At 36.0% G+C, this 14208-nt stretch overlaps 1 protein-coding gene across 2 annotated transcripts in view; it reads right to left on the bottom strand.

Moving 5' to 3' along the window:
* The window catches only part of RFX3 (regulatory factor X3), a gene marked incomplete at its 3' end in the record, with an annotated part of 289919 nt that overhangs the window by 221348 nt on the left and 54363 nt on the right, over positions 1-14208 (bottom strand). The window lies entirely within an intron of this gene.

The raw sequence follows: 14208 nt of genomic DNA, 5'->3' as shown, positions 1-14208 counted from the left end.
TAAGCACATAGCTAATTTATACAGGAGAGAAATTTCAAATTCATGATTGTTACAAGAGGGAAAATGAAAAAGAATCTATTTAAGCCCCTCATGGAATTCTATTTCATATAATTTAAACTTTTCAGGTAGTTCTGAAATCTAATTATTCTAATAATGTGTTGCTTATCAAAGCAAGAATATGCTGCATGATTTACAAGGCATAGAGTTTTTCCTCAGGGAGTTTATGGTCTAAGCTAGCTACATAAACATACATAACAAATTTTTAAAAACTCATAGCAAAACTAAACATTTAATATTGTTGGAAATATATGAGAGAACAAAAATGTTCATGGCATGTTAACATAAATTGTTATTATAATTTTTATTCATCTAATCCAATTTCCCAAATCTCTAAAACAAATTTAACCAATACTGTGTTAGTCAATAAATAGAATTTGTCATCCTATCCTAAAGATCACAGAATGTGCTTTGGATGAAGACAGAACAGTTTTAACACCAACATAGAAAAAGCCATCCAATAAGGTCAAAGTAGCATTTTCATTAGAAATCAGGTAACAGACTAAAAGAGAAAAAGCATAAGATTATCTCAATTTAACATTCACTCATAAATAAAAACTCTCAGCAAACTAGAAACAGAATGGAACTTCCTCAACTTGAGAAAGGACTTGTACAGGGAACCTATAGCTAAGAGCACACATAATGGTGCAAATCAGAATGTTTCCTTTCCAAGATAAAAAAGAGGACAAGGCTACCCTTCCTCACCATTTCTATTCAACACTGGAGGTCCTAATCCATGCAATAAGGTAAAAAAGATTAACACAAGGCAGAAAAATTAGAAAAAAAGTAAGTAAAACTGTCTTTATTTGCAGATAATGTGATTATCTCTGCAGAAAATCCTAAAGATTTTTTTAAGTTATTAGGAATAAGTAAATTTAGTAGCATTATAAGATTAGGTCAATATTTTCAACACCATCCCTATTGTATTTCATACTAGCAAAGCTAGTATCCTATATAATAAAAGGCTAATATGCAAATAGACCGAACAGCGGAACAACCAGCTGCTATGACGCGCACTGACCACCAGGGGGAAGAAGCTGGGCTCATGTCTGGCGAGTGCAGCAGAGGTGGCGGGAGCCTCTCCCACCTCCACAGCAGTGCTAAGGATGTCTGACTGTTGGGAGCAGGCCTAAGCCATCAGTCAAACATTCCCCGAGGGCTCCCAGACTGGGAGAGGGCCCAGGCCAGGATGAGGGCACCCCTTAAGTGCATGAATTTCGTGCACCGGGCACCTAGTGATATTATAATATACAATATCATTTGTACTAATGTCAAATATATGGTATATTTAGAGATATATGCAAACTTTAAAAATATATGCAAGAATTATACACTGAAAACTAGAAAACATTGGTAAGAGAAATCAAAGTCCTAAATAAATAAACAGGTATATCATGTTCATGGATCATAACACCCAATATTGTTAAGATATTAATTTTCCTGAAATCAGCAGAGTCAATGCAATTCCAATTATACTCCCAGAAAGGTGTGGGTTTTTTTTTTATGAAATATGACAAACTAATTCTAAAAATTTATATGAAAATGCAAAGGACCTGAAATAACCACACAAAAATTGAAACACAAGACAAAATGGGAGGAATTATATATAACCTAATTTTAAGACGACAAAGCTAGAGTAATCAAGAAAATAAGGTATTGCCCTGACTGGTTTGGCTCAGTGGATAGAGCGTTGGCCTGTGGACTGAAGGGTCCCAGGTTCGATTCCAGTCAAGGGCATGTACCTTGGTTGCGGGCACATCCCCAGTGGGGGGTGTGCAAGAGGCAGCTGATTGATGTTTCTCTCTCATCGATGTTTCTAACTCTCTGTCCCTCTCCCTTCCTCTCTGTAAAAAATCAATAAAATATTTTTTAAAAAGTAAGGTATTGATGTAAAGATAGCAATAAAAGAATGGGAACAGAAATAATATCCACATGTATATGGTCAGTTGATTTTCAATAAAAATGATAGGATAATTCAATGAAAAAATTACAGTCTTTTTAAGAAATGGGGCTAAAAAAATTGATACTCATGAAAAGATATAAAATGACTCATCCTATCTAATAAAGATGGCACATGCAAACTGACCATCACTCCGCGACAAAGATGGCGGTGCCCACAGCCAGTGAGAAAGGAATATGCAAATTGATGTGACAAAGATGGCAGTGGCCGGGGGCAGGGCAGGATGCCTGCTATGAGGGGAGAGACGGGGGCGTGAAGGGAACTACAGGAGGGCGGCAGGGCTGGAGCGAAGGCAGAAGGCGGTGGCCAGAGCAAAGGCCCGGGTCCCGGGTGCCGGAGGGAAGCCAGTGCCGGCAGCCAGGGGAAGGAAGGCCTATTCTTTCATGAATCTTCGTGCATCAGGTCTCTAGTATCATATATAAAAATGAATTCAAAATTTATTATAGACCTACAGCTAATACAGGGTGGGGCAAAACTAGGTTTATAGTTATGAGTAGGCAGAACAAAGTTATTCTTGTATTATTTATTATTGCATTATTTTCCATATGAACATTTATAAACCTACTTTTCGCCCCAACCTGCATTATAAACTCAGAGACAAAAAACATAAGACAATTTAAGTGACATTGGATTAGAACAAAATTTTTAATACTCCACAAAAAGTCCAAAGAATAAAATTGATAAACAAATGTGATCAAAATGAGACTTTTGTTTTCTGAAAAGACACACTTAAGGAAATGAAAGCACAAGTCCACAGACATGGGGGAAAAGTTTGTAAGACATATTTCTGAAAAAGGATTTGTATCCAAAAGATGTAAATATTTTTAAAAAACCAACAACTCAATAAGGACATATAAAAAAATAACATTATTTTTAAATATATTGTAAATGATTTGGACACTTTACAAAAGAAGATGTGCAAATGAATAAGAATACGAAAATATGCTCAACATCACTGGCCATTTAGAGAAATACAAATTAAAACTACAATAAGTCACCACTACATAATCACTAGAACTATAGTTAAAATTAACAGCACTGTCAATACCATGTGTTGGCAAGGATGTAGTGGAACTGGAACTCTTATATGTTAGCAGTGGGGATGTAAAATGGCACAACCACTTTGGAAAACAGTTTGGCAGTTACTTATATATAGTTAAACATACCCTTATCATATGACTCAACAATCTCTCTCCTACTTAATTACCAAGTGAAATAAAAATATATGCCCATACAAACAGGTGTAGTAAACATACATAACAGCTTTATTCATAATAGCCAAAAACTAGAAACCTGTACACAGAATAAGCAAATTGTGGCATAGCTATGCAATGAAGTACTACTCAACAACAAAAAGGAACAAACTACATGAATCATGCACAGTTTAAAAGAGCCAGGTACAAAAACTACATACTGTATGATTCCATTTATATGAAATTACAGAAAAGGCAAGACAATGACGTAAAGCAGATCTGTGGTTGCCATTTACCTGTGGATAAGAAGAATGACTACAAAGCAGAAACAAACTTTTGGAGGTGGTGGAAATACCCTGTAACTTGACTGTGATAGGGGTACATGACTGTATACATTTGCCAAAACTCATCAAATTGTACATTTTAAGTCAGTGAATTATACTGTATGTAAATTACACCTCAATAAAGCCAATAAAAATAAAAGTAATCAAATATATGTTTCAAGACATACATTTGTAGGAATGTCTAATAACTTATCTATCCAAGAAATAACTACAACTAGTTTGAATATGTAAAAACAAAACAAAACAAAATAAAAAAAGTGTATCAGTGGAAAACTCGGTCTCTCATCCCCACAATTTCTCTGCCTTTTTTCACTTTATGTTCACAAGGAAACTCTATCAGTATATGAGGACTTGCTTACTAATTATGTACATATATTTTAAAGGATGCTTTATTAAAATAAAAGACTCTCTAACTGATGACAACAGGTACATGAGTCTTTTGGAAAGGTGGACCTTCCCCAAATCACTTACAATATGAAGTCTTTACCCTATAAATCAGAGTATCAGTGGTCTGTCAGCATCTTAGTATCCCCCCTTCTAACAACCTGCTAAACCTTTACTAAACTTTATCTGCCAGCAAAGGTGGACTGGAATGAGCTATGAGAGACTTGACTATTCCTGAATAACAGGTTTGAAAAAGTTGAAGGAGCACGAGACTGACACAGATGTGACTATGTGAGCAACATTTTCAGTGGAGAAAGTAGACTATCTGAATTGAAGATTAGAGAACTACAAGATAAGATTGGAAGATAAGATTTATTTATCCAAGACACATTTATTGGGTCCCTATTATATGCCAGGCACAGTACAGAAATGAAGCCATATGGAAATCCCAGACTTAGGAATAAATCATAGGTAACATGGAAAGAACAAAGGTCATTGCTGCTCTTTGCGATGGCCAGTAGAGGCTGCCAATGTACAAGGACACATAGGGCTCTCCTTCCACCTCATGACACACAAGGACTTGTCACCAGAACAAAAAGCACTTCACTTTCATACCACAGCATGAAGCCCAGCTTTCTAGGTTCATCACAGAGCAATATTCAACAACAATCACCAAGTTGTATTTTTAACCACAGCTTCTGGGCGTGTGTGACAGAAACAAAGGAACTGCAGAATATTGTGAGTACTTTTGAAAGATGATCACACTTAGCCACTCTCTGACCAAAAGAAACCACCAAGCTTTATACAATTACCTTTCTAGAAAAGCTACCTCAAGTTTTACATTTGAAAATGGATATTTTTACTGAAGAATAGCATAATGTACATTCTTAAAATCTTTGTTTGATTAGAAGTATTATTTAGCTTCTTCAAATAAGGTGTATCAGTTACAGCTCAAGGAAATGTTCAGTTACTGGGTACAAATTCATAATTTGATCATTTGGAAGTATCCATCTTAAATTTTAAATACTACTATGCTTAAAAAGAGTTTCCTAATATTTAGCTGTCAGGTGAGATTCTGCCCATCTGTGCCCCTTACCCAGAGCCTAAGAACAAGACTCTCAAATACACCAAGGAGCAATCACATTTTAAATTCATTTGTGAATCTGCTCTACAATTTTAAGAATTATGTATCTAGCCCCTTTTGAGCTGCACACACGGCTGTTTCTTGTAGAGAGGAACTCTGCTGTCAATCACTGCTCTCTTTTGCCACGCAAATATGTGCTGCAGCTTTCACTTGTCACTCCTATTATATGTAATGTAGGCAGCTTAGCACTAAATCAATTTAAGGAACTGCAGAAGTTAAATACATACATTATTATTATGATGACAGAAAAGGCAATGAATGTCTTGCAGCTCCATTTGCTTTCTTTGTTAAGGAAGAAAAAGCTAATTATCTGCAGCTGTCAACCGTGAAGTCCTAGACCTACTTAAGTCAACATTAGCCTTGGACAACTGAAAATATTTCTCATATTTTTGCCCGATTGTTTTCTTTTTGAAAAAGGTAAAACTACATATTGTATCCTTTTTCATAAGCAATTCATTGTAATATTTCAAACAAGTGACTATCAATTTTTATAATATCCACTCACCAAATAGTGTAACCAAAATTTAGACAGATATAAGCCTCTCCACAGAAGAAGTCATATCAAAATTCAACTGAAAGCCCACAGACTATTGGTTACAATGAAATTATGTTTCAGATGATCAAGGGAGAAATTCTATCCACTTATTTAATTAACAAAAAGAGAGAAAGGAAAACATCTCCCACAGTTGTAATGCTGATAAATGACAGGAAAGTCACAAGGAATCATAGGCACATATGTTTGTATATTTATTCTTTTAATCTACCAATCTTTAACTTTCCAACCTAGTCCCATTAGAATCTAGAACTAAATAACGACTTGATTTTGAATTTTCTTTTCTCAGATTTTAGGATCAACTCGTATATTTTTAAGTTATCAAATAAAAATAACATTTTTATTAAGTTGAAGAAAAGGAAACATCATTAATATGTAAACTATGCAATCTCTTAACACTGTGCTCTAAAAAGTACACAAAGGTAATTATTATTCATGACAAACAAGTATTCTCTGCATTTGCTCTGAATTTTCAGTGATAAAACATTATTTTCCTTGTCTTTTCTTTAGAAAAGCTCTTCTCACAGGAAAAGACTCAATACTACTTTTAAATTCCATATGAAATCACTGCCCATTTAGTTTCCTAATGACTATTTTAAACACATGTAATTCCTAGTATAGACAAAACCAACATAAATTGAAACCTACATAATCAATAATGTAAGAAAAATTCCAACATATTGCCTAACAGAATTATTATTTTAATAATTACAGCTCCAGTCCTGGCAGGGCGACTCACTTGGTTGGAGCGCCGTCCCATACACCAAAAAGTTTGTGGGTTCGATTCACAGTCTGGACACATACCTAGGTTGCAGATTCAATCCCCAGTCAGGGCATGTATAGAAGGCAACTGATCAATGTCTCTCTCTCTCTCTCTCTCTCTCTCTCTCTCTCTCTCTCTCTCTCTCTCTCACTCTGTGTGTGTGTGTGTGTGTGTGTGTGTCTCCCTCTCCCTCTCTCTCCCTCCCTCCCTCCTCTCCTCTCTCTCTAAAAAATAAATGAAAACATATTCTCAGGTGAGGTTTTTAAAATTGTTTTTAATTATAGCTCATGTTTAAGTTCCTAAACCAACCTTAAAGTGAAGCCTTTTCTAACGACAGCTAGCTGTCCCACAACTCCAAGATTCTGATTTGATACAACCCCTCCCTTATAATCTTGAGAAATCACTACTGTATTTGCTGGAGACAAGACAGAAAAAAATCAAGACACATTCAAAGAATAACGTGAAAACAGTTAAGGTACAGACACAGACATGGCCTATGTAATACATAAAGAGTATAAAGTACATGATTGTCTAACCACTGTGCAGTACACCCGAAACTAATACAAAATAATAGTGAATGTAAACTGTAACCAAAAAATGAAATTAAAAAATCAGGAAAAAGATAAAATTATAACAAAACAAAAAAAAAAGAAATAGTATAGTTTAAGTAGCTACACTGTACCAGACTCTAAGTACATTTCCCAGAGTCCCCAAACTAGTATTGACAGGATCAAGTTTTCATCTCAACTTCTGACAACAAAGCCCGGCTTCATTTCACAGCACAATATTACCTCCTCACAGAGTTCTTCTCTGGCTTTACATTTTTAGAAAGCTGTATCTATCAAGATTAGAGATGACTGCCATCCTTTACAATTGCTGATGCTGGTGTATAAATATAAAGATGGCATAAATGAGAAAAATATAATTAGGAGGAAATCCTTAGTCTTAAAATGAAGAGGATGTGATTGATGACTTCAAGGGTCATTCTAATATTTTTTGGGTTACTTATTTTGCTAAGATATTAGGGAACAACTAAGAAACTTCTGGTTATTCCTTTTCTAACTTTCTGAAATCTGTTCAAAAAGTTATGTTATCAATAGTAATGCTATCTTAGTAATGTTATCTATAATTCCTACCCAATCATCCTATATAATAAAAGCCTAATAATCTAAGTATCCGACCGTTCAACCAGTCACTATGATGCGCACTGACCACCAGGGGGCAGCTTGCTGCTGGAGTCTGGCCTGTAGTCCTCCTGTCGGTCACCCATGGGAGTCCTCCCGTGGTTTCTCCCCGCCCCGATCGTGCACTGGTGGAGTCCCTTGGCCTGGCCTGCACCCTCTCACAATTTGGGACCCCTCGAGGGATGTTGGAGAGCTGGTTTCAGCCTGATCCCCAAAGACCAGGCCGAGGGACCCCACTGGTACACTACTCTGTGCTCCAGGCCTCTAGTTGTTTTATAAAACTTAAGAATGCATTTGCACTAATGTAATTCTTATAACTCTGTGAGAGGGATTAGGTGAGAGGGCTCAAAACGATTGTGGTGACTTGGCCCAAATCACCAAACTATACTAAATACAGAGTAATTGGAAATGCATGTCTATCCTATTCACAACTTAGAACACTTTCCATTACACAGTAGATGCAACCATAATAACAACATTCATTTGTACATCACCATAATTGTCACATGCCATTCCCCCCCCAACCCCCCCTCCCCCGCCCATTTGGTCCTTAGAACAACTTTGTAATGAAAGAAGGCAGGTAATATTACGCTAACCTCATTAACCTCATTTTACAAATAAGGAAAACTGAGACTCAGAATTTAAACCATTTGCTGGAGGATCCTTACAGAAGCCTCAAACAGGCTGGCCGAGGGACTCCAAGTCCAGTGCTTCTTTTGTTATTGAAAATTACTGTCAATTACATATTGGCTTCAATATAGCTTTGAAACATTTCTATGCCTACCCTGTGTAACCTGGTCTAAGTCTGAACTTTACTAAGTATAACTGAGCTCATGAAAGCATTATTTTCATGTTTGTGTGTGATACAGTAACTTATGTTTCTAATATAATAAGTTTATAATATAGAAACATATTTTCTAAAAATATTTATCTAAGACTGTCAAAAGGATACCCAATTTTGAATAATCAAGAATAGGTTTCTAATTATTACAAAAATCCTACTTAAATCCCAAAAGAAAAAAAAAGATGCCGATGCCTAAGTTGGCAGTCTGTTAAGTTGTAATCAGCCTTCTTCCTGCTTACATCCACTTAATGGCACAGACAGTAGCACTCACTGCCTTTCGGTCTTTAATTCCTCAGAAACTCCCTACCCAAATGCACTGCCATTACTAAAGCGCAGAATGATCTCATTTAGTAAACCAGCTTCTTGCCCTTTCATTAGGCCCTAATCTAAATTACGGTATAAAGACATAAGGTTCTGTACTCATGACTGGCTCCTGATAAAGGGCACTGGCTTGCCATGTGGCCTGATGAAGTCCTAGGACACAGAAGGATCTTTTCTGGATTTTGTCAGTCAATTTATGTTGAGCCAGAAAAATAAAATATAATCTTTGGCCATCTGGTTCTGTAACACTCTATATTTGTTTAGAAAGGTCATTGTTGTCAAGTTACTGAATGTTATCTCTGGAATTACAGGAAGAGAGAAGTTTTTGAAAGCAGGCCAGGAATATTAAAGCACCGGATATTAAGATGTAAAGTAGTAGTTAAAAGGTTGGGCTTTTAGTGTTAAACAGACTACTGTTCAAATCCCAACTCCATTACCTACTAGTTAAATTATCTTAGGCAAGTCAGCAGCCTTCTTAGTCTATTTTTCTCACAAATAAAATATAGATAACGTCACTCTAGAAAGACAGTGCCTCTATAAAATGATATAACACATACATATAACTAGCATCTAGTTACCATTCAAAGCCTATTCTATATTATGTGTAATTTGTGTCCTCAGTTTAATTATGAACAAAGTTAAAATTGTCATTGTCATTACTTTTATAAATACTTTTCCAGACAGAAGAGTAAAATTTAAACAGGCTCACAATTTATACTATGCATATCTAATATGTGGGTTTAGAGCCTACCACTAACAAAAACTTCAGTCCATCGTAAGTATTTAAGCAACATTCCTTCTTTCTTCATCGGCTTTATAGCATCTATTATTTTGTTGGTGGAATGACTGGTTTGCTGTGTCACTGAAGAATGAAGACTAAGCAATATCAAATCCATATCTGAACTACTTCAGTGGAACTAGTACTGCTGTTACTGGACAACATACAATATCTCATGCTGTTATGCAATAGTTACTTTCTTTGCATTAGGTAGTTTTCAATTAATGTTTCACAGCAGTACCACCGTCCAGCTATTGCAGTAACGAGATGATCCACAGTTGATTCAGACAGGCTATTTAGGCCCTTTCCCTTTGTGGGATTAGCAATGTAGTTAAAAATATACAAATAATTAAAACAAATAAATTTTAAAAAGCAGCTCAATCAAAACTCCATCCAGAATATAGCCAAAGAGCAATGTTTGCACTTTAGTAGGCCAGATTTCAGGATCTCAAAGGTGGGCAAATACTTCACCAGCACTTTGACAGGAATGATCATCAGGATGTGTTGAAATGAATTATCCCCACACATGACTAGTTTCCCTCAAAATCAAAGTAGCACTGTAAGACAGAGCAAAAGCCAGTCTCAGGCTGGGAAAGAACATTTTCATATGTTTTCTACTTCAAGAATTAGTTGCTACACATTTCCCTGTTTGGGGTCAAGAATAAAAAAATAAATTAATTAAATAAATAAATAAGTAAATAAATAAGTAAAAAGAATAAAAGGCACACATCTTTCATATGAACCACTGGGTGAGTACTCTGCTTTCTCCATAATATTGACTTAGGAGATCTGGAAGTAATTAAAAATAAATTTCATCTTATATGCATACTAGAGACCCGATGCACGAAGATTCGTGTAAGAATGGGCATTCCTTCCCCTGGCTGCTGGCACCGCCTTTGCTCCATCGCCATGGTGATGACGCAAGCATCCCACACCCGGCTGCTCGGAGGCTGTGTATGCAAATCAACCCACCATCTTTGTTGGGTTAATTTGCATACTAACTCCTGATTGGCTGGTGGGTGTCGCGAAGGTACGGTTAATTTGCATCTTTCTCTTTTATTAGTGTAGATATAAATGGCCCATGGACATAAACAAAAGTGTGGTGAAGGCCTGGGGTGAGGCAGGAGCTGGGTGGAGGGGGGTGTGGACTAAGAGGGTAGAGAGTGGGAGAATGGGGAGAGCTATAATAGTATCAAATTCTTTTTTTTAAATTTCAAACTCCAGGATCTAGCCAAGAAGACTACTTACAGACCAACAAAAGTCTAAAACATGCATTGACTTACAGGCTATAAAGATAAATGAATCAGAGAAATCTATAAACTTATACAAAAAATATATATATATATCTGAGAAGCAATCTTGACCAGCCTTCACTTACCCAAATTATAGACCCCCACTTGCCATTTTCTCTCCAACCATCCCAACAGATGCCCATGGCAGGAAGAAAACTCAGTCTGTGGGCTATCGTGGGACCCTCACAGTTCCACTCCCAAACGCTGAGCTGTATGTTCTCCCCAAATCAGTAGTATTTATTCCAAAACTCCATTAGGGAAGTTCTACTGTTATTAAAATTAGCTAAATGACTAAACATTAGATAAACCATGAAAACAAAAATAAAGGGTATCTTTAAAAACTAAATCAAAAGCTTGAATAGATTTGATAAAGGCGAGTTACTACAAAACACTGCCTCCCTTCCTCCCTCCTTCACTTCCTCTCTCTCTAAAAATCAATGAAAACATATCCTAGAGTAAGGAATAAAAAAAGTACCACTGAGTTTGAAATACCCTGCACCTTCACTATTTGATGGAAGGAAATTCTAACGTGATAGGCACCTTGGTTAAAAGGCTTCCTAAAAAACACAAGCTCACAATATTAATGAAGCCATAAAAATAAAAGGTAATTATCATTATATTCCATTTACAGATGAGATTTCTGCCTCAGAGAGGATAAGACACATCAAAAGGTAAATCAACCAACAAGTGGCAGAGTCAAAACTTTAATACAGATTCAAAGTGTTTCTTTTTTTTTCAACCTTACGATGTTACGGTATAGTCTTTAAAAGAGTCAGAGAGGTTAGAAGCAACACTGAGGTCCTAATTCAATCTAAGCATATGCAAAACAGAAAATGCTGAAATATGTATAGCTGTGAGAACTAAATGGATTATAAGCATTGTATCTGTTGTCTTGAACATCATCATAAACATCACCTATAAACTGTACATACTATTAAATGGCTGGACAGGATCATCAAATATAGGGCACTAGAAGGTAGCTGGTCTACCAGCATTGAAGCATAGTCTTTGGCAGCACAACCCCACTTAGTAAGACATCTGTGGAGATTGGCTGTCAGCAAGGTTCACAAGCAGATGCTGCGTGGAAACAACCATGTTCAGAGAGAGTTGTAGAACACATTAGGTATACACTGAAGTAATACACTCAATGTGGCATTTATGGACTGCTTGGAAACCAGAGCAGATAATCCAGCCCAGAGACAGCAATCACCATTATGATGATGCTATTAAGGCAAGTTTACCCTTAAAAAACAAAACAAAAACATTGGCCCCAAATGGTGTTCTAGTGTTTGATGTCAGGGAACAGTGTGAAGATTTGCAATAATTATAGGAAATCTCCTAAAATACCTATTCTGTTTCTTAAGAGAGTGAAAATAAGTAAACAAAATAAAAACCTTACATGTTAGCAGTAAGTTAAAAACCCAAGAATGATTAGGATGGCCAGTATAAAAAATTTTTATTTCTTAAAAAACAAAGTAACAAGTGTTGGTGAGGCTCTAGAGAAATTAGAACCCTTGTATACTGTTGGTGGGAATGTAAAATGGTGCAGCTATTATAAAAAATAGTATGGAAGTTTCTAAAAAAATTAAAAACAGAATTGCTACACAATCTAGCAATCCCATTTCTGGATATACTAGTACATCCCAGAAGAATTAAACGCAAGATTTCTAACAGATATTTGTACACCCATGATCAATGCGGCATTATTCACATAGCCAAGAGGTGAAAGCAACCTAAATGCCCATGGGTGGATGAATAAAGAAAATGTAGTATACAAATACAATTGAACAGAACTCAGCCTAAAAAAAAGAAGGGAATCTGTCATATGCTACAACATGGATAAACCTTGAAGACATTATGCTAAGTAAAATAAGACAGTCACAAAAACACTCACACTGCATGACTCCACTTACATAGAACATCTAAAGTAGCCAAACTCTTAGAAAGTAGAATAATGATTACCAGAGGCTGAGGAGAAGGGGAAAAGGGAGTTATTCTTCAAAGGGAAGAGGGTTTCAGTTTGTAAGATGAAAAAGTTCTAGGGATCTGTGTGCATACAGTTAACTCTATTGTACTGCACACTTAACACAATTAATAAGGTTTTAAAAAATAGTAAGAATAAAAATGTCTTAAAAACTCTGGTAAGGTTAATACAAGTATTGGAGAGGTTTAATATCACTGAAGAAAAAACAGTTTTCACATGAGTAGATTAAATTTAATCTTTGTCATCTCTTAATAATACCAATTTCTGTAATGGTTTCAATCTATGGTTTAAATTTGTAATTTATAATGAAAAGGAGGTATACCATATCAGAACTGTTCAGAAGTCTTTTAAAATCTTATTTATTCTCACCCAGAGAGATGCTCCCAGTTGAGTGAGTCATCATTACTGATGCAACTATGCTTTATTCTTCAACTGTGCTGGGACTGAAAACAGATTGAGAAGTCATTTTTAAATGATAGTTTAGCTCATTTGTAAGAAAATTCATTTAAAACACTTTTTCTATAATAAGGAAATTACATATATTGTTTGATATAAGTAAATCTTCTTCATACCAGAAAGCTAAACATGGGTTTAAGTTTCTAGAGGCATATGAGATCACATCTCCACTGGGCTGGACACCTTTGGAAAACAGAACCAATAATATATGAAAAGGCAGATACAAAAAAAATACTTCTCAAGACTTCTGAAATATTCTGCCCAGGACATTTCTCTTTTCAACGGCCCTTTTTTATGTGCATTTATCTCCAGAACCCTTTTTTCCAATTATCTCCTCTATCCTCCAAAGTCCTTTGTTCATCTTTCTCCCCCCACATTTAGAGGAAGAAAATAACTAAATTCTCCATACTCAAATATCAGGAACAAAATCAAAGGAATCTCTCATTTCTGTATACTGCTGTTTCATCTCCAGGGAAACAAAGCCACAATTTAAGAACTAGGGTTAATAAAATCTTCTTACACTGACTTGACTTTGGTGCATTTTTCTTATACCATATTTTAAAAATCTATTGAGAAGTGTCTAGTAGAATCATAAAATTAAGTCCTTAAGAGGCTCCATGAACCAAAATGTTCTACTGGTAAAAATTATATAAATACATGATTTAACGTGAAAATTACACATTATAACCTCTATAAGAGAATATTTCACGCTGACGACCCCTTGCCACGCTAGCAGTCAGCAGCTGTGCGTCGCAGCAGGTTGCCTAGGACCAAACCAGAGAGGGTCGGACCTGCATTGCCACCATGTGCCCACCATCCAGATATCATTGCTGACATGTACACATAAGGAACTGTTTGACATTGAAACGGGGACTCAGAACTGTTGGACATTGAAATTGGGACTCAAACATTTTTTGTTATTATATGTTTATTTCTAGTCTGCAGAGGCAA

The sequence above is a fragment of the Plecotus auritus genome (genome assembly GCF_963455305.1).
Source record: "Plecotus auritus genome assembly, chromosome: 5".
Lineage (NCBI taxonomy): Eukaryota > Metazoa > Chordata > Mammalia > Chiroptera > Vespertilionidae > Plecotus > Plecotus auritus.
The sequence above is the reverse complement of the archived record's forward strand: the minus strand, read 5'-3'. Positions and strand labels throughout refer to the sequence as shown.